Below are 19,117 nucleotides of genomic sequence, written 5' to 3' on the forward strand. Positions count from 1 at the left end.
ACTTCTCCATCTCTTAACATCCTGGAGCCTGTTAGTTTCCTGGGAATTCTTTACGCTGCTTCTTTCCCGTAGTGATCTCTCTGTCTTTGACTCCGCGCAGGTCTTCCCCTCTATGTTCTGAGCCGGTTCAGCAATAACAGCTTTCTTTTAGCTGCAAGAAGTCTTCTCTCAGGGTGCACTTTAAACTTAAGTGTGTTTTTGTTTTGTGTTTATAATTTTAGGGAGGAAACTGTATTTTGAGAGGAAAAATACCCCCCTTCGTTTATAATTTTAGGGAGGAAACTATATTTTGAGAGGAAAAGTACCCCCCTTCACAGTGAAGGGGTTTGTGGTGATTACAACGGCTGTTCCACTATTTACGGCTCTCGGACAGATGAGCGGGGACCCGAGAAGATCCGGGCCTCGGCACCTTCCCGTCTGCCGTCACAGCTGCTCAGACCCTCCGTCCCGCAGTCCCTTCTGTCCAGAACACGCGTGCCCTCCCTGAGTCCCATTCGGTCCGTCTGCCCATCGCAGCACAATCCCGCCCCGTCCTCCAATGGTTTTCTGCTGCCTGTCCTCCCTGTCCGCTCTGTCCTCTCCACGGCCCCCTCTGCTGCAAATTCTCAGGTCCCCCCGCCTACCCCTGCCCACCCCCAGCCCCCACAGCCCTATCTTCTCCTGCGGTGCCCATCCTGCCAGCTCCTCACCCCGGCCACTCCTGCACACAGCCCTATGGAAACACGCCTCCGAACCAGGAGCGGACACGCTTTCCGTGGAGCAGGTGGCAGCTACCCACCCAGCCCCACCCGGCCTCACCCATCCTCACGGGCCCCACCCCGCCCCACCCCACCCGGCCCCACCCGTCCTCACGGGCCCCACCCCGCCCCACCGCCCCCGTCAGAGCCTCTGTGGGCTGCTGGGCAGAGTCCCACACCTTTTTGATTTCCAGCGACGGCATGAACAGGAGGTTCTGAGCCAGGCTTTGCACGCTGTTCTCACCAGCTTCGGGTTAAGAAGCCCTTTGAGAATCCGGTGAAGTGAAGAAAACTCTCCTGGGAGGCATGGAATTTCAGCGGGCGCCCAGACTCTCCGGGGCGTGTTCCCAGGCAGCGTCGCAGTTAGACCTCCAGCTCAAGAGCAAATGTGAGCAGAAGACGCTCAAACCTAGCGTGTCCTGTGGCCGAGTCCGGCTGCTCTAAAAACAGCAGTAGGTGGGGCGCCTGGGGGGCTCCGTCGGTGAAGCGTCTGCCTTCGGCTCAGGTCGTGACCCCGCGGTCCTGGGATCGAGCCCCGCATCGGGCTCCCTGCCCCAGAGTCCTCTTCTCCCTCTCCCACTGCTGCTCCCCCTGCTTGTGCTCGTTCTCTCTCTCTCTGTCAAATAAATAAATAAAATCTTTAAAAAAAAAACAATAGGCATTTGAAGACTAAACTATTTCAATGATTTTTTTGTGTGTAAGTCATAATGAGGCATAACAAGGGCTTTTAGGAAACAATGTTTTTACAAATCTGTGTCTACCTTGGGGATACCAACAAGCGTTGTTCTCGGTGCCCTTGACTGGATATTATATAAAATAACAGACAGGAATAGAACTCTGTTGATCTGCCATAAAGCCTGAAATAAACATTGGCCTTACAAGTGGGAGGTACTTCGCTTTATCTTTAAAAATACCAACTGTATTTTTTTTTACCTATACTCTCTGCAAAACTTAAGAATTTTTTCTGTTGGAGAAGAACTTTTTGAAAAAGAACAGAGGCAGATACCAACAAATATTTGTTGATGTAATTAGTTGCCTGCCATATCTTACATGGGGGCAGCAAAATCAATCTTACACTAATTTTTGTTTTATAAACGGCTTTATCCATTTGGATGTAAGGGGATACATTTTTCATTGCCTCATTTTCTGTTCTTTTGACTTACTCCAGAAAACCAGTACATCAAATGAATTATGAAACCCGCTCCTAGAAGCCACAAATTACTGAAAACAGAGATGTCCCTAGGGAACAAGGCTTTGTGGGCTTGTCCACGCACTACATTTCATCACGATTCTGCCTGGACCATGAGCCCATTTGTCAGGGGGGAGAAGCCTCACTCCCCACAGAATAATTTCTGGCCGAGGGAGTTAGGACATGGACTAGACGCGAAGGCGATAAAGTACAATGTGGGTCCAAAGAAGAGTTAAGGAAACAAGGGCCGGACTAAGGAGCCCAGTAGACAAGCAGCCAGTCGCAAGGGTTAACAAGGAAGGCGGCGGGAAAAGACAGAGTTTCGGCTCACGGGGACGGCCCACGAAACGTGCACGTGGCTCCGAGTATTTCCAGTAAGGCCGAAGCAAAGGGTGCGGATGAGGAAGCACCTCGAATGAAGAAAAATAATATGCATACTTGTTCCCATAGCAACGTTGTTTATTACTATGGGAAACTGGGGACCCATCACACCTTTGGTAAATGAGAGCAGCAATGTTATAGATCGTCGTGACGACGGGGAGCGGGCACACGCGAAGGGTATGAAACACGCGTAGATAAAATAAAGCCAGAATCGCTTCTACGACCACCGTCCCCAAACACCTGCCGAAGGGCAGAGGGGCCGCGAAGACCGTGCAGGGAGCAGCAGGGGGGTTTCGTTCCCTACTGCTGCACGTTTCCAAGGCGGGAAGACAGCATGGGTGTTTGCCGGGCTGGGATGCTGACCCCGCGGCCCTGCAGGGCTGAGCTGCACTCACTCTATAAAGGGCCACACCTGTTCTGGGGCTGACATCGTGCTCCTGCCCCCACTCACTCGGAGGGCGGGCCCCGGGCCCAGTGCATCTCCGCTCTCCCTCACCGGCTGCCCCCACCCCCCGCTGGCTGTCTCCCGCGGTGGGCACACACACGGGCCCGGAGGCAGGAGGGGAGGCTCGCTGTCCCCGCCACCCCTCCACCTGGCATGGGCTGCTTGCTCTGCCTTCCACCTATCCCCACACTCCCACAGCAAGCCCTCTGTAGCCCTCTGCAGGCCCCAGTGTCCTCTGGGCAGAACCTTGCAGAGGGCTGAGCCCCAGGTTCGGGCAGCATCCTCAGAGCACCTGAGCTGCCAGCAGCCTGGTGCCCCCTCCCGTGGCAGTCTGGGTCCCCATTCAGCAAGGCCTTCCCCACTTCCCATTCTGAGAGCCCAGGCTCTCCCTTGCCTCTCCCGGGCCTGGCAGCAGAGCTCCCTACAGGATTGCCCTGAAACCCTGGCACGCTTTGCCTTGGTGGCCCCCCAGTACCTCATATTCAATGATGGCTCCTTAGCCTAAATTGCATCCCTTCAAACAGCTCGGCTTCTGTTCTGCTGGGACCCTGGCCGGCACAGGAGTCTGAAGAGAGGAACGGCCCATCGGAGCCAGTGAGAGAGGACATAGGAGCGGAGGAAAGCCCAGGTCACACTAGGGGGCAAGAACGGGGCGGGGGAATCAGCCCACTAGGAAAGTCTTTAAGGTGTTAACACCCCTTTAAGGGTGTTAAACAAAAAGGTCAGTCACACACCTGTTACAGACAGAAGGAAGACGGTGCTCGGGGAGCTACTGGGAAGGGTTGCAGAGGGGACAGAGATCACACCCAACTCCAAGTGTGGCGGCCGTGGGTGGAGATTCATACCAAGGAGCGGGTGCGGTCAGTGGGTGCAAAGTCCCTAGGAGCACATGTGAGGGCCACGGGGGGCTCTTCTGGGGGTGGTCCCCCCCGACACAATATGGGGGCAAGGGATTCAATCCCATATCAAGCCTGGGGACTTTCCCTAAACTGACCCCAAAGGATTCTTGTTAAAACTGGACTAAACAGGCCAAGGGCAGAAGCCAAGGTCGGGGACTCATCAGAAAGAGGGTGGGAGCAGCCTGCCTCAGGGTTGGTCGGGGGAGAGCGCCCTCGTCACAGGAACGCGGGGTGTGCCTGTGCAGGGCTCAGCTGCCAGGAGACACCACAATGCTGGTCATCGGCTGACCCATTCCCACCGCCGTAGGAGCAGAGTGACCGCCTCTGCCGCTGTCCGAGTGTGATAACAGAGTGCAAGGCCCTGCGCTCCCCGAGGACCGGCACTGCTGGAATGCGGCTGCATCCTGACACAGACTTCTGCACGGACGCATCTGTCCGCCCTGCGCCCCATGCTTTAGTCCTGCAAGGGGTTTTCCCGGCGACCCAGGACGGGCGTTTCCCTCGTGCCTTGAGGGCGGGCGGAGCAGGAGGGCGTGCGGCAGGAGCGGCATCAGCCCCTGCTCTTCTTGCCTGGGGCACACGACACTCGGGCCTTCGCTACGGGCTCTCTGTACCCCTGGGGGACGTGCACGGAGAGGGCGGACTGCTGTCCCAGGCCAGAGCTAAGGACAACCCCCTTTGTAAGTGCGCCCTTCTGAAGCCGGGTGCAAGTGGGAATGTTTGGGGTGTGCTTGCCTCTCTGGGTGTCTGTGTCCCCTAAAGACCTGGGGGATGTTGACAGAACACACATGTGCAGGACGGAGTCAATCAAGTCAAATCTCAACCCTTCACAGACAGTGTGTTGATGCCACAGGCTGGGGGTGCTCGGCACTGCCCTCAGGGAACAACAGAAGCAGCCCCCCTTCTGCCCCCGCGGGGCAGCCACAGACACTCTGCCTGCCTCCCGCTGTGCTAACAGAGTACTGCTCAGGGAGCCCACACTGGAAACGAGAGCGCTAGGTGTGCCCCAAAACAAAGGTTCTGCCAGCGCCTCCCCGTCACCCCCCTCCAGGCAAGATAAGAGCTAGCCAATCTGCTGGTGGGGGGGGAGGGCTGGTTTGGAAGGGGGCTGAGGAGCTTTCTCTTCCGCCACCCAGAGGGAGGTGTGCTTCATGCCACCCAAACAAGAGGAGCGTCACGCGGCTCCCCGAGCTGCTGGGGAACAGGGACAGGCTCCTGAGCGGCCTGCGGTGGCCTTGGGAGCACCCGGAGTGTGGTGGTCCCTGGAGCCAGACGAGGACCTGGAATCCAGACTCTGAAACACCCACCAGGGCCACCTGGGCCGCAGGCCTTTGGACGGGGCTGTGACACCAAAAGCAGGGTCTGGGGGGGTCCCCTGATGCTCAGGGCGGGTCCGCAGCTTCGGAGGCTCTGCACAGGGCCCGAAGCTGCAGCTGGGCAGCCCCGTGGGGGTGTCTCCAAGGAAGCCACGAGCACTGCCCCCGATCCTGCCCCCCACCATCACCTCCCGGTCTCCCTGCTGCAGGAGCGGGGGCCGCATGCACCTGCGGGGCCGTGAGAAGATCCAGGTGGGAACTAACCAGACACCGAACAGCCTCCTCGAGCCCTGGGTCAAGGCGGGGACTGGGCCGGGCTCCGGAGAAGTATAAAACCCACTGCGTTCGAGAACGTACTTAGACCTTCCCATACCGCAAATGTGATTCTCTGTTAATACCTGGAAACGACCAAAAAAGCTTCGCCTTCTGCCCTAGATCTCCTCCAATGCTCTTCCCGGACACGCACAGAGAAGCTGTGGACGGGTCTGTTCAAAGCGGCCTGTGGAGAGACGGAATAAAGACGCTTTCTGTTTTCAGCCTTCTGAGGCCAGCTTACTAACACACAGGAGACACCTTTCTGCGACCAGAATGCTGGGGCTCGTGGGTACGTCTGCATGAGGCCAGGGCAGGGAGCCCAGGGGCAAGAAGCTGCCTGGCGTAGGGACAGGGGAGGGGCTCACAGACTCAGCCCCCGGCCCCCCGGCAGCAGGGCTGACGGGGCTGCGGGGAGGAGGGCCACCCTGCACCCGGGCTTCCCTCGCAGACCCCGGAGCGCAGGGCTGGCGGTGAGACACGGATGCCCGGCCCATGGCCGCTGCAGTTCTCTGCCTCCCTGTGGCCCAGTTCTCGTCCCCAGTCCCGTGAAGTGTGGGTCCAGACGACGACAGCATTTCTATGGACAAGTCACCGCCTTCCCGTGAACGCCCTGGGCTCCGCCGGGGTCCGGAATAACCTACCTCCTCTTGCATCTCCTCCCATCAGCTCAACACTGACATGGGTTTTGTGGGTCAACCGCAAGCCAAACCACACTCGGGCTGGCAGGTGCGACGGTGGTCGGGAGCACGTGGCCTGTTGCTCTGCCTGCGCTGGCTTCTCGCAGCTGTCAGCTGCTGACTCGGGGACTGCACGCCCTTCCTGGGGCACCAGCCTCCCTTCACTTACCGCCCGTGGGCTAGTGCTTTGGGAGGGCAGGCTGGCGCGTGGGGAGGAGGCCCCGGGGACGGGGGCGGGGCGCACGGGTGGCAACACCCTTCTAGTTTATTCGTCACAATGGCCGCAGCTTCCAAACGAGCTGATAGGATGGGTAAAGCTGTTGACCTATGCGTTAGCGCACTGATTTTTTTTTAGAAGAAACTCAAGCTATGTGGACAATTTCCATCATGAGAATATACCAGAGTTAAGATGCTCGATACCCATTTTTACTAAGGAATTTATTAGTAACCCAGCTGTCCAAAACCCAGAATAGGATTTTAAATTCATTCTTCTTGACACATTAAAATTATTATCGTTGTGTCTGTCTGTCTGTCTTAATCATTGGTAATGTTCTGTCTTCACACTGATATTTTCTGTTACAAACAATAGAAGCGTTGGGTGTGGTGCGCGCATCACCATCCCAGGGCCGGCAGCCGTGCGGTCAGCTCCCAGGAATACAGCGGACCTCTCATGCCCCAGACCAAGGGCCAGGTGACCAAAGTAATTGATGCCCACCCTGCTTCCCCCCAATACACCACCATGCTAGTTACACGTGGACGTTTACAGCAGTGGCTTTCAAATATTTTTATTCATGAAAAACTATTCTAGCCTTGCATATTTTTAATTTGACATCTTAGAGTTTAATTTGTAAGTTAAAAGAGTTGCAGAGGATGTAATTTTCAGTGCACTATAAACACTGACCTAGAAATGAACCCACATCACCCCATGAACGGTCTCCAGCAGCATCCACACTCCATGACAAATTCACCCCACCGTTATCCACTCAAAAATGCACTGACAAGTTCTTCTTTAAAAGTCTGTCATTTTACATTTTACTTTTATCCCCTTAAAATTATATTTTCATATGGTATCTCCACAGAATTTATCTAAATGTGATGTTACCTTGATGTCAGGTGGACTTATTAACCATTCCAGCGTACTTGTCTGCAGACAAAATGCGCATGTAGAAACGTGTCTGCCTCTCAGTGTGACCGCAGCGCTCTCGATGTCAGGAACGCTCGGTCTGTCCGTGAGCATCTGTGACTGTGAGCTGCTGGTCGTGTGCCCAGTGTCTAGGGCGGGGCCCCCCGCACCAGCAAGGTGAGTGGAAGGATGGCGGAACATCCTGGAAACTGTCCCCAGCAGGGGTTACAAGAGACAGCAGTGCCCATTTAGAACCCGGGTCTTCCAGCAGGGGCGGCCCCACATCCCTACCTGTGCGACTCTGGTCTCTTCGCACTTGAACTGTCCGTTGGGGGGGCCAGGCCACGGTCCCCAAACCTCTGCATGGACCGTGTCCCGTGAAGGACGTGCCTGCCTCCGCCGTGTGGCGGGATGCGTCCTGCCCATGTCCGGCGCGGCCCTTGCACTCATGAGTCGAAGGATGTAGCCGAGCCTAAGGTGACCCCCTCATGGGCACGCAAGCACCGATTCCATCGCTTTTAAAATTTTGTCCACGTAAGTGCTGTGAAAGTTTGGCACAGACAGAAGTGGCCGTACAGCACTTACGTGCCAGAAAGAACTTAAGTTAAATGGACAAATGACTTGAATAAAACTCACAAAGCCCATTCGAGAAGAAATCATCTAAATAGCCTATATCTATTAAACTGAATTCATAGTTAAAAACCTTCAAACAAGAAAAGAATGTCCCTGGCAACACCGTGAGAACTATTTATTTATTTGACAGAGAGAGAGAGAGCACAAGCAGGGGGAGGGGCAGAGGGAGAGGGAGACGCAGACTCCCCAGCTGGGCAGGGAGCCAATGATGCGGGAGTCAATCCCAGAACCCCGGGATCAAGACCTGAGCAGAAGGCAGATGCTTCACCGACTGAGCCACCCAGGCGCCCCCACAGTGAGAATTCTTAGCCCAGGAAGGTGAGACGGTCACTTCTATGGGAGCCGTGTGGAGGGGTCTCAAAGGATTAAACACAGAGCAACCATCTGACCCAGCAACTCCACTACCAAATTCGTATCCCAAAGACTTTAAAGCAGGAACCCCTACAGATATCCGTACTCTGTGTTCATAGCAGCGTTATTCATAATAGTTGCAGGTGTCCGTCAACCGATGGTATAAACAAAATGTGGCCCATCCAGACGATGGGATATGGTTCAGCCTTGAAAAGGAAGAGAGCTCTGATGCCTGCTACAACGTGAATGAACCTTGAAGACATTATGTTGATTGAAAGAAGCCAGACAGAAAAGGACCAATTCTGTGTGATTCCACTCGTATGAGGTCACTAGTCATCAAATCCATAGAAACAGAACTTAGAATGGAGGTCACCTGGGGCTGGGGGAGGGGACAGGGAGCTGGCAATTCGTGGGGACAGAGTTTCAGTGTGGGCAGCTGAGAAAGTTCCGGAAATGGGCCGTGGGGCTGGTTGCACGGCAGCGGGAATGTGCTGAATGCCACAGAACTGTACACTTAAAATGGCTAACGTGGTAAGTTTTATGCTTTATATTTTACTACAATAAATAAAGACTTCGTTACAACTGACCTTTTAAAAAATAGGGAAAACCCCTAGTTCGGGTCCCAAAACCACGCTCTCTGACTAGTCAGCTCATTCAGCAGAACGTGCTTCTAACGGATCGGGTCTGTCCTGTGGTCACGACTCACCCCCTCACATCTGAGCTGGGGATTCTGCAAACATGTCTGTGGCCACAAGACGCGGTGGGTGGCGGGGGCGGGGGGGGGGCATCTGAGGAACGCGAATGATCCCAGAAATCAACCTCGGGCCCCTGGCGAGTCGAAGGTGCAGCTGGGCTTATCCCCCCCTTCCAAGTTCTGGAAGGTCGGGCAGGCCCGACCCTGTTCGTTCAGAAGCCCGGGCAGGCGTCTCCCCTGAGCCAGAGAACATCCGGAATTCCCCAAGAAAGGGGGTCTGTGGAAGAACCTTCAGTCTCCTGAAGCCCAGAAAAGGAGCGTGAATTCATGCACAGGAGAGGAGAGTGAATCCTGATTCTGGTCGCTCTGGAAGTGTGTCTAACTCGTCAGTGCGCACGGAGTAAACGGAGTCCAGCAGAACACGCAGCCTCCTGTGTCCACAGCCTCCGTGCAAAGGCCTGAAGGAAAGGCAGCACCGGTCCTGCCTGTAGGCCGCAAACCGCTACACTCGCTCCTTCCCTGCTCTGCCTGGTGCTCGGTTTCGTCTTCACACAGCATGGGAAAGCGAGGCCGTCGGTAAGGTGGGCCGCCTCTGCGCGGGTCAGGCGCCTGGGGCCCTGGGTTCGAGGCCGCATGCTTCTGCCTTCGCAGTTCCACTGCCTCTGCGGTCCCCACCCCGACCTCATCTAGGGCTTGGAGAGCCTTCCCTGCCCAGCTTCAAGCCCTGTGGGCTTCCGGGGTGCAGGAACCAAGACCTCCGTCCACAGCACCACACCCTGGTCGATCGCGAAGAGACGCCCTCACGGGACAGACACCTGAAGATTTCCACCAGAGCAGCCGCGAACTGCCCGCAGGTAGTACTCAGCCCTGCGGTCTCCCCCACTCTCCAGGGGACGTCCTGCTGCGCGGCACAACCCTCGAAAACCTCTGGACCGAGGACCGTGATGATTTCGGGCGCTGAGAAGTAAGCGTGCGCTGATAAATCGCGTGAGGGGAGGATGCAGAGCAGGGGAAACTCTCCCAGTCGGCCAGTGGGCGGTAAATTGCTACAACTTTCCAGAAACCTGCTTGGCGCTATTTCCTGAAGTTGAACACATACGCGCCCTATGACCCAGCCAGTCTACTTCCGAATACACGCCCATCAGACGTGCTACACCTGTGCGCCACAGGACACGTGTGCAGGTGCTCAAACCTGCGCCAGGCGTGCCAGACCTCGCTGGGAGCAGCCCGAGCGCCTGCGGGCCGGAGTCGGATAAACGAACACACTGCACATGGACGAGGGGTGCCCACAGCACCGCACCTCTCAGAACACCACAACCTCCGGAACATGATATCGAGCCAGAGAATCCAGACGCACTGTGTAACTGAATAAGAAACTTTAAAAACAGCAAAACTAACCTATGATGAAACAAGTCAAGGGAGTACTTCCTCTGGAAACGGGAAGAGGGAATCTTCTGGGAATATTCTAGATCTCGCCCCAGACAGCGGTCCCACAGATATGTTACTGTTGTAAAAAGTCTTACGGCTGCACGTTTAGGATCTGTGAATGTAGGTTACACTCCAATGTAAACATTGACTTAGACATATATCGGGGCACCTGGGTGGCCCCAACTCAAACATCCAACTCTTGGTTTGGGCTCAGGTCATGATCTTGGGGTGTGAGATGGAGCCTGGCATCGGTCAGGCTCTGCGCTCAGCGGGAAGTCTGCTTGAGGATTCTCTCTCTCTCCCTCCTTCTCCCTCCCCCTACGCGTGTGCCCTTTCTCTCAAATAAATAAATAAATAAAATCTTATATATATATATTGCTATCCTTTAAAGTCTATTTGTAGACACCCAGGAAAATTCGTTTTGAGGCTAAAGAAAACAAGTGATTAAAGTCCTGTAAGATTCAAGGAGTACACTAAATATTTATGTTTAAGAAATAAGTTGAAATTTGAGGTCTGAGCTGTGCGGGTATGGATGAGCCCAACAGGATAAAGCTGTTGGTTAGCACCCCCTGTTGGCCATCAGCGTAAGTGCAGGGTAGAATCCGTGACCTTAGGCCCGCGGTTGCTGGCTAACGCTCCCGTTTGCTGCTGGGCCGTTCCCAGGACAGTCGGGTCTGGTAGAAAACGTGCAGAAGAGGTTGGAGCTGTCGTCACTGCATCTGTAAGTGCAGAGTCCCAGTACCCCCAGCTTTGTTTCAGGACATCTCTGCACCTCGTTCTCAGTTAACGCTCCAGGTGCTCAGGGCCCAAGCCCCTCCGCGTCCCTCGCGGGAGCACGATGCAGAGCTCGCTGGGAGGGCTGCAGTGTGCAGCAGAGCCCGAGGCCACACTCCACCTTACTCTGGATCCGCTCCTGCATTAGTGATGCCCAGCACAGAGCAGGGGCTCCCAAGGCCCTGCAGCCTCTGACCGCGACAGGCCCGTCAGGAGGGGCTCTGGAATATAGATGGGCTCCCCTGCACCGCATCTTCTCAAAAGGCCCGATGCAGGCTTGATGTTCTCCCAACATCTGGATTCTGGCTTCTCCTCCAACCTGCCATCGTGCGCACGACCCAGGGGAGACGTTGGTGCCTGTGCGTGTGCACAGGTGCACGTGTGTGCGCATGTGAGTGGGTGTGCATGCGTGTGTGGGAGGACGTGTCTGCATGTGTGTGTGTATGTGTATGAGAGCATATGTCTGTGTATATGAGTGTGTGTGTATGTGCCTGCACATGTGTGTGTGCGTGTGTGGGAGTATGTGCCTGCATGTGTGTGAGTGTGTGTGTGTGCTTGGGAACCACACAGACATGTGAGGAGACCCTAGGCCAATATGAGCCTGTGCCACAGAAACCAAGGCACCACGGGGAGAGACCCCCCTTTCCCTCTCCTCTGACCCCAGGGGCCAGCTCCGGTGACCTTGTTCATGGCCCGAGTGGACAGACCAGGGCCTGGTCTTTAAGGGCATCCCTGCAGTCAGGGACAGGGCCACGACCGCTGGGGACAGAGCTCTCCGGCAGCTGGTGACCATCCATGGTTCTCTCCAGGAGGCTGGTTTGGGGCTCATCAGAGGAGTAGAAACCCTGAGGAGGAGAGTCAGGCATTTCTAGAGCTGAGCGATGGGGGCTCAGGCCACCCTTGCTTAAGAGGACGAAGACCATGGCCTGGTACGTGACCCATGTGGCCAAGCAGGACCAGCTAGTGAGTGGCCTGTGGCGACCCCAGGTCAGGCAGTGGAAACTGAGCTCCCTGCTCTCCGTGTGACCTCCATCTGCAGGAGGCAGGTCTGGGTAGAGGACGCTCCTCCCGGCACGGCCCTAACACCAGTGCTGGCCTCTCCAGAGCGCAGGCCTTTTCCAAGGGGGTGAACTCCAAGTCTGGAAGAAAAGGGAGACACCAGAGGGCGCCCGGGCGTAACGAAATTCTCACCCAGTTCTGGAAGCAGGTGCCAGAGCCCGCCTAGCACAGGTGTGCCAACTACGCGCTTAGAACTGGAGAGCTGGGACTCCCGTCCCGCCCCCTCCCTGCGCCGGCTCTGGGCCCTCCTCCTCAGCATCCTTTAATGTTTCCCATGAGCTCAGCCTCTCCACACACACGTACACACACGTGTGCACACACACAGACAGCACCCCTACCCCAACACACGCACGCATGTGCCCACATCCCCCCCACTACATATGCACGTGTAGACACGCTGCACAGCATAAAGGCTCATGTGCACGCGCATACACGCTCCAGCGTAGCCTGGCTCCCCGCTCCACACGCATGCGCACAAGCACGTGCACACACAGACGTACGCACCCACACTCCCCAGCAGCCCCATTCCACACATGCTCGTGTGCACATACGCGCGTGCACACGCCCTGCACCCCACTTCACACACGCACACACGTGCACACACGCACACACGTAGCCCTGAACCCCATCCTTCCCCTTCAATCCGCAGGGGATCTTGGACAGAAAATGAGCTCAGATTCCCCCTCCCTCACGTGTATTTTGAGGTTTAAATTCTATTCCCAGCAAAGAGATAAGGCTAAAGGCTTTGAGAAGCTCGTATCTTAAATAGCAACGTAGAGAAGATATATACAAAGAGCTCCAGATTCATCTTGCTATAATTTGCATTTTCTCACCTCATATTTCTATTTATATACCCAAGTTATGACAAGGAATTGGCGTTTTCTTGTGGACGACATATGATCTTCTATTTTACAGAGTCAATGTTTCCATGAGCAAAAGCAACCAAGGCAGTGACTGAGCTCTTTCTCTCTTGTCTATTTATTAGGTAGCAATCTAACGAATCTTTCTTAAGCACCTACTATGTGTCAGGCACACGCCGAGAGCTGGGAGCGTCCTGACAGATGAGACCTGCGCTCTGTGCCCACACAGAGCTGGCTTTGCTCATGCTGTACCTGTCTTTATTTCCTTTGTAAACTGAGTACTTCAAAAATTAATGGTCTTACATCACGTTTTACGTAATCTTAGACAAGTTACTACTTGAGTTCTCGATTTATCGTAATACAAGAGTTGGTCCTACACTCTCTGGTTTTGACACAAGATGGAGAGCATCTTGGAGTTCTTACCCCCTAAACATTAACTTCGTGCTGGATTTCTGACGAAGTTACGTAACTATTCATAGATGACTGGGAAAGTGTGCTTATGATAAGGAAAGAGATAAAATGTGATGGCTTCCATTTTATGGAACAAGAAATATTAAATAAGGGGCGCCTGGATGGCACAGCGGTTAAGCATCTGCCTTCGGCTCAGGGCGTGATCCCGGCGTTATGGGATCAAGCCCCACATCGGGCTCCTCCGCTAGGAGCCTGCTTCTTCCTCTCCCACTCCCCCTGCTTGTGTTCCCTCTCTCGCTGGCTGTCTCTATCTCTGTCGAATAAATAAATAAAATCTTTAAAAAAAAAAGAAATATTAAATAAACTATTAAACTTGCCACCTTTCAGTTCAGAACTAATTTATTCCTTCCAAGGCGAGGAGATGGTGCTCGAGGACATGACTTGGTCTCAGTCCTGTGCCAACACAGGAGTCCAGGACGGGGTGAGTCACTGGCACAGAGACAGGACCGGGAATACGAGGTGGTGCCCCGCACGAAGATGGTGGGAGCCAGTAAACAGGGAACGCGGAGTCCAAGTGAGGTCACAGCCTCAGAATCTTTCTCAACTCATACCGGAGAAAGGGCACCAAATGTTCTACAACGACCTGACTTAACCGGGGGTGGACTGGAACTTGGTAATGAATCCTAAATCATGAACAAAGGGTATTGAGCCAAAGCCATGGCAGTAGGGGTAGCAGCTGTGACAGCCGGGGCACTGAGGACAGAGCTGCCTCACCATGGCCTGGGCCACAGAGGCGCTGAGAGCACCCACTGCATGTGGCCTCAGTGGCTGGCGCCAAGATTAGCAAGACAAGGTGGAACCAAAGCCAGGACAAATGCTCAGAGCTGAACTTCCAGCTGCAAGCCAAACTCAGCATCAGCACATCCCTAGGCTTACCCTTCTCACCAACGGCACAGCCCCCAAGACAACCTTCTACCCCTGGCATATGCCTGGCAGTGTGCAAATCATACCCAGCTGCGGGCTCCTTGGTGGAGGACTTTGTGGCACTTACGCTGCTGGGACCAGGGGGCAGAGCCACAGGACAGGGCTGGGGACTCACTGACCCACGACGAGGGGGAGCTGAGTTGAAACTCCATTGACCACCGACCTTCATGAGCCCTTCTCTGATGGGTGGCCACGGCGAGGTCTGGGATCTCCTGGAATATGTGTCGGTTCAGAGCCAGGCGTTCCCAGTACATCTATTTCTTTTCCCCAGTGTGCAGTGGCCCTGGGGGAAGGCCAGGAGGAAGGGTTGCAGTATACATTCTTGGCATATACCAGGAAGGGACCCAGTATCCCTTCACTTATGGGATTCTGTGGGCTGGCTCAAGTCCGGGAAGTGATTGAGGGACCATGACTCTGTTTTTATGATTCAGGATAGACTTTTTGTTCACTCGATCTAGAACAGTTCACTCCATCTAGAACTGTTCACATGATCTAGAACTGTTCACTCGATCTAGAACTGTTCTGCTCATACAGATCAAGGAAGGGTTTAGTCGGCTTCCCATCTGTTCACTCAATCTAGAACTGTTCACTCCATCTAGAGCTGTTCACATGATCTAATCTCTCAATCTAGAACTGTTCACTGGATCTAGAACTGTTCTGCTCATACAGATCAAGGAAGGGTTTAGTCGGCTTCCCATCTGTTCACTCAATCTAGAACTGTTCACTCCATCTAGAGCTGTTCACATGATCTAATCTCTCAATCTAGAACTGTTCACTGGATCTAGAACTGTTCACTCAATCTAGAACTGTTTGCTTGATCTAGAACTGTTCTGCTCATACAGATCAAGGAGGGATTTAGTCAACATCCCATCTGTTCACTCAATCTAGAACAGTTCACTCCATCTAGAACTGTTCACATGATCTAGAACTGTTTGCTTGATCTAGAACTGTTCTGCTCATACAGATCAAGGAGGGGTTTAGTCAACATCCCATCTGTTCGCTCAATCTAGAACAGTTCACTCCATCTAGAACTGTTCACAAGATCTAATCACTCAATCTAGAACTGTTCACTCGGTCTAGAACTGTTCTGCTCATACAGATCAAGGAGGGGTTTAGTCGGCTTCCCATCTGTTTCACATCCCGGAATGCTGTGATCAGCCAACACCACAGGTCTCTGCGTGTCAGACTATCCTGATTTCTGCTTTGATTGACTCTGCTGTGCATTCTGTGACCACACTCACCCTGCCTTTGGTGGTTGAGTGCCCCCACCTGTCCCTTGCCTCCCAGAATCCAACCACTCCCACTGCCTTCTGTTTCCCACTATGAGGCCTGGCCTCCAGAGAAGAATGATCACAGTATTCTCCAGTTGACTGGGCACCCCAACAGATTAATTTCACCCAGTCACGGTGAAAGGGGAGCTCTGTGGACCCTTGCAGGGTGAGCAGGTCTTACACGATAAATGCACCCTAACACTCCAGTGTCCCTAAGCCATTAGGTAGCTTCTGGAGCACACCAAACATGTGCTGGCATTTTGACTTCATTAAGTGTGGGCCACCGTTCGGTCCACATCTTAACCAACAAATCACACAAGCTTTTGCTGACCTCTCAAACTAAAACACACACAATCTCCGCTTAGTGGACCCATATCCATAAACTGAACCTGATCCAGGGTTATGTTCCTGTCACCATTGTCCCACACCCTTAATACCCATACCCACACATAGTCCCCAGATCTCTGTCCATATAAATGGGGAAAACCACACAGTTCTTCCCAAGTGTGGCCTATCTCCTCTCGGTCATGCGGTCTCTTCATGGGGACTTGAGCTAAGTTTAGATCTGGAAGCCAAGAGGGGTGGTAGAGAGTCAGCAGTGCCCTGCATGGCCTTTCAGGGAACAGTTTCCAGAAGTGAGCTGCTGGTTGGATGTGGAGAAGTGGGAAAGGAGATGAGGTATGAATTAGGTGCCTAGGAAATGGGGAAGCTAGGATGGAGAGGGGAGAGCATGCTCGGGCTGGGTTGAGGGGGTGTCTCATGTACGTACTGAAAATTGTCTGTCTATATTTATTTATTTGAATAACTCAGTCATGTTAAACACTTTTTCACTTCCTTAAAGATGTTAGCTATAAGTATTATAGCCGTTGGTTCGTTTTAGTTCCCAAATGTGATAAACACCAGGCTTATAGTCCTTCAGACATATACATGCATGGTCGGTTTTACTGATGTATAACTTGCATACATGTACCACAGTTAAGTAGATAATTTGATGAGCAGATGCGCACCTGCTACACTCTCTGACATTCCCGCCTCTCCCACCCTGAGTCCCGTATGCCCCTGACCAGGGGTGCAAAATATGTGACACTGTTAGTTCCAAATACATGAAACACACATGGACAGAATTAAGGAAAGTAGACAAATTCACTTCTGTAATTGTGGATTTTAACATCCCTCTCTTGATAACTGGTGGACCAGTTAGACAACTGATTCACGAGGACACGGAAGATCTGAATGACACTCTTAGCTGCCTTGATCTAATGGTATAGAACCCCATACCTCATAACTGCAAAACGCACATTTATTTAAAGTACGCACAGAATGTTCTCCGAGACAGACCATATGCTGGGACACAAAGCACTTCTCAATGAATTTCAAAAGATTCGAATCTTACAAGGGTTTGATCTCGGACTACATGGAATTAAAGTAGAAATCTAGTTAATGTGTAGATATCCAAAGATTAAACCTTTGTTACGCAGGGCTCCTACCTCTTCTGTGCAAGTTATCGTAATTCTTCTTTGTATTCACAGTCTTTCAAGTAACTCCTTTAGGAGATTATACATTAATTTAAAGCAGGGCCTGTGATTCAATCACCTCTGTCACACCCAGTGTCCACACACTGCTTTGCGTAAACAAGACCTCGGTAAGTGCCCGATGAGGGGGTAGGTGAGCAATGCTTTCCAGGAGTATAGGGAGAGCTTAACCCAGAGAAGAAATTACTTTGGGCAAAAATGTCGGGGATTGTCAACAGGCTAGTGTAGAGAAATACGTAGGGAAGGGTCTTTGCTGGGGACCTTGAGTTCAAAGGTCATCGGAGTGCATAAGCGCTCACGCACACACACGCGTGCACTCGGGCTTCCAGGCAGGGCTGAGGACCAGCAGCTTAGACCTCCCCCTGCGGGTGAGTGCATCTGGGGAGTCAGCCTCCCCTGAGCCTTCACATTTGGAGGCTGGATCTGTATCCACCATGGAGGGTGTGCGAACAGGCAGGTGTGGGCCCAGGGGGCTGTGCCTTGGGCTGGGCAATGCTCCCAGTTCTCGGCCAAACCAGGCATTCGATGACCCTGGAGAACCCCAGCCTCTGGTCTCTCTGCACGGGGGCGCAGCTGCCCACAGCCCTCTGCACCAGGAACACAGCCTCCTCTGGGTCACAGAATCCCAGCGGCTCCCCTCGCTCTTCAGACCCCACCTCTAGTTTACTCTTGCTCTAAACTAGACAGAAGCAACCTCTCCAGCGACAGAGCCCGAAGGAACCCGTTTGACCATAATACTCACATTTTCCTGGTTGTTGAGAGATACAGCCCCATTTCTAGGCCAGCAACGTGTCGTGGGACTTTATGGGGAGCTGGAGTGTTTCCCATCCCCAGGTACCTGGAGTGTCTCAAATTCTCTGCAACACACATAATTTTAGTTAGTTTTGTTGAAAGGACAAACAGCCCTGTTTGAGTACTTTGTGAAACGGTGTTACGGAATCAAGCAAATAATGACCAAGTGTCGCCCGTCCAAGAACGGCTCGGAGTCACCGGCCCGCAGAGCAGGATACAGTTTCTCTCGGGGGCTGCTCGTACTCACACTGTTTGCTGTGACTGAACTGTGTCCCCAGCCCATAAACTAAAGTCCCGATCCCCGGACCTCGGCACATGAGCTTATTTGGAAACGGGTAGTGCAGACACAGCTCGTTACGATGAGGTCGTGCTAGACCAGGCTGAGCCTAAGCCGCTGTGACTGGTGCCCTAGAAAGCAGGGACACCGGACACCGCGTGAAGGTGAAGGCAGGGACGGGGTGGCACCGCGGAAGCCGAGGAGCGAGGACGGAGGCCTGCAGCACCAGAGGCTGGGAGGGAGGCCGCAGACAGAAGCGACCTGACCAGAAGCTTGACCTGGGGCTTTGGACCTCCGGATGGGGACGCAACACGTTTGTGTCATCACAATCAGTTCCTCACTATTTGATTATATAGTTTTTTTTTTTTTTAAATCATAAGATAGGGGTGCCTGGGTGACTCAGTCGTTAAGTGTCTGCCTTCGGCTCAGGGCGTGATCCCGGCGTTATGGGATCGAGCCCCACATCAGCCTCCTCCGTTGTGAGCCTGCTTCTTCCTCTCCCACTCCCCCTGCTTGTGTTCCGTCTCTCGCTGGCTGTCTCTATCTCTGTCGAATAAATAAATAAATAAATAAAATCTTTAAAATAATAATAATAATAATAAAATCATAAGATACATTTGGATTTTTTAATGTTTATTCAGTTCAATTTAACAGGTGTTTTCTGTACCCCTCCTATTCTGCCAGCACTGTGCTAGAGGCTGGGGTGCAGCGAAAATATCCAGGGGAGGGCTAACCTGCAAGACAGGCTATCCAGGAGAGCGGAGAGTCCAGGAGAGAGGGATCCTCCAGGAGAGAGGGATAGTCCAGGAGAGAGGGATAGTCCAGGAGAGAGGGATAGTCCAGGAGAGAGGCTACTCCAGGAGAGAGGGATAGTCCAGGAGAGAGGAATACTCCAAGAGAGAGGGATAGTCCAGGAGAGAGGCTACTCCAGGAGAGAGGGATAGTCCAGGAGAGAGGGATAGTCCAGGA

At 53.4% G+C, this 19,117-nt stretch overlaps 1 protein-coding gene across 1 annotated transcript in view; it reads right to left on the reverse strand.

Moving 5' to 3' along the window:
• Positions 1–1,353, reverse strand: part of ARHGEF7 (Rho guanine nucleotide exchange factor 7) — a 137,062-nt gene extending 135,709 nt beyond the window's left edge. Inside the window, exon 1 of the mRNA XM_048215744.2 lies at positions 917–1,353. The gene's annotated coding sequence lies outside the window, so the exon portion shown is untranslated. The remainder of the gene's footprint in view (positions 1–916) is intronic.
• Positions 1,354–19,117: the final 17,764 nt, after the last annotated feature.

This window comes from Ursus arctos, unplaced genomic scaffold (genome assembly GCF_023065955.2).
Source record: "Ursus arctos isolate Adak ecotype North America unplaced genomic scaffold, UrsArc2.0 scaffold_10, whole genome shotgun sequence".
Lineage (NCBI taxonomy): Eukaryota > Metazoa > Chordata > Mammalia > Carnivora > Ursidae > Ursus > Ursus arctos.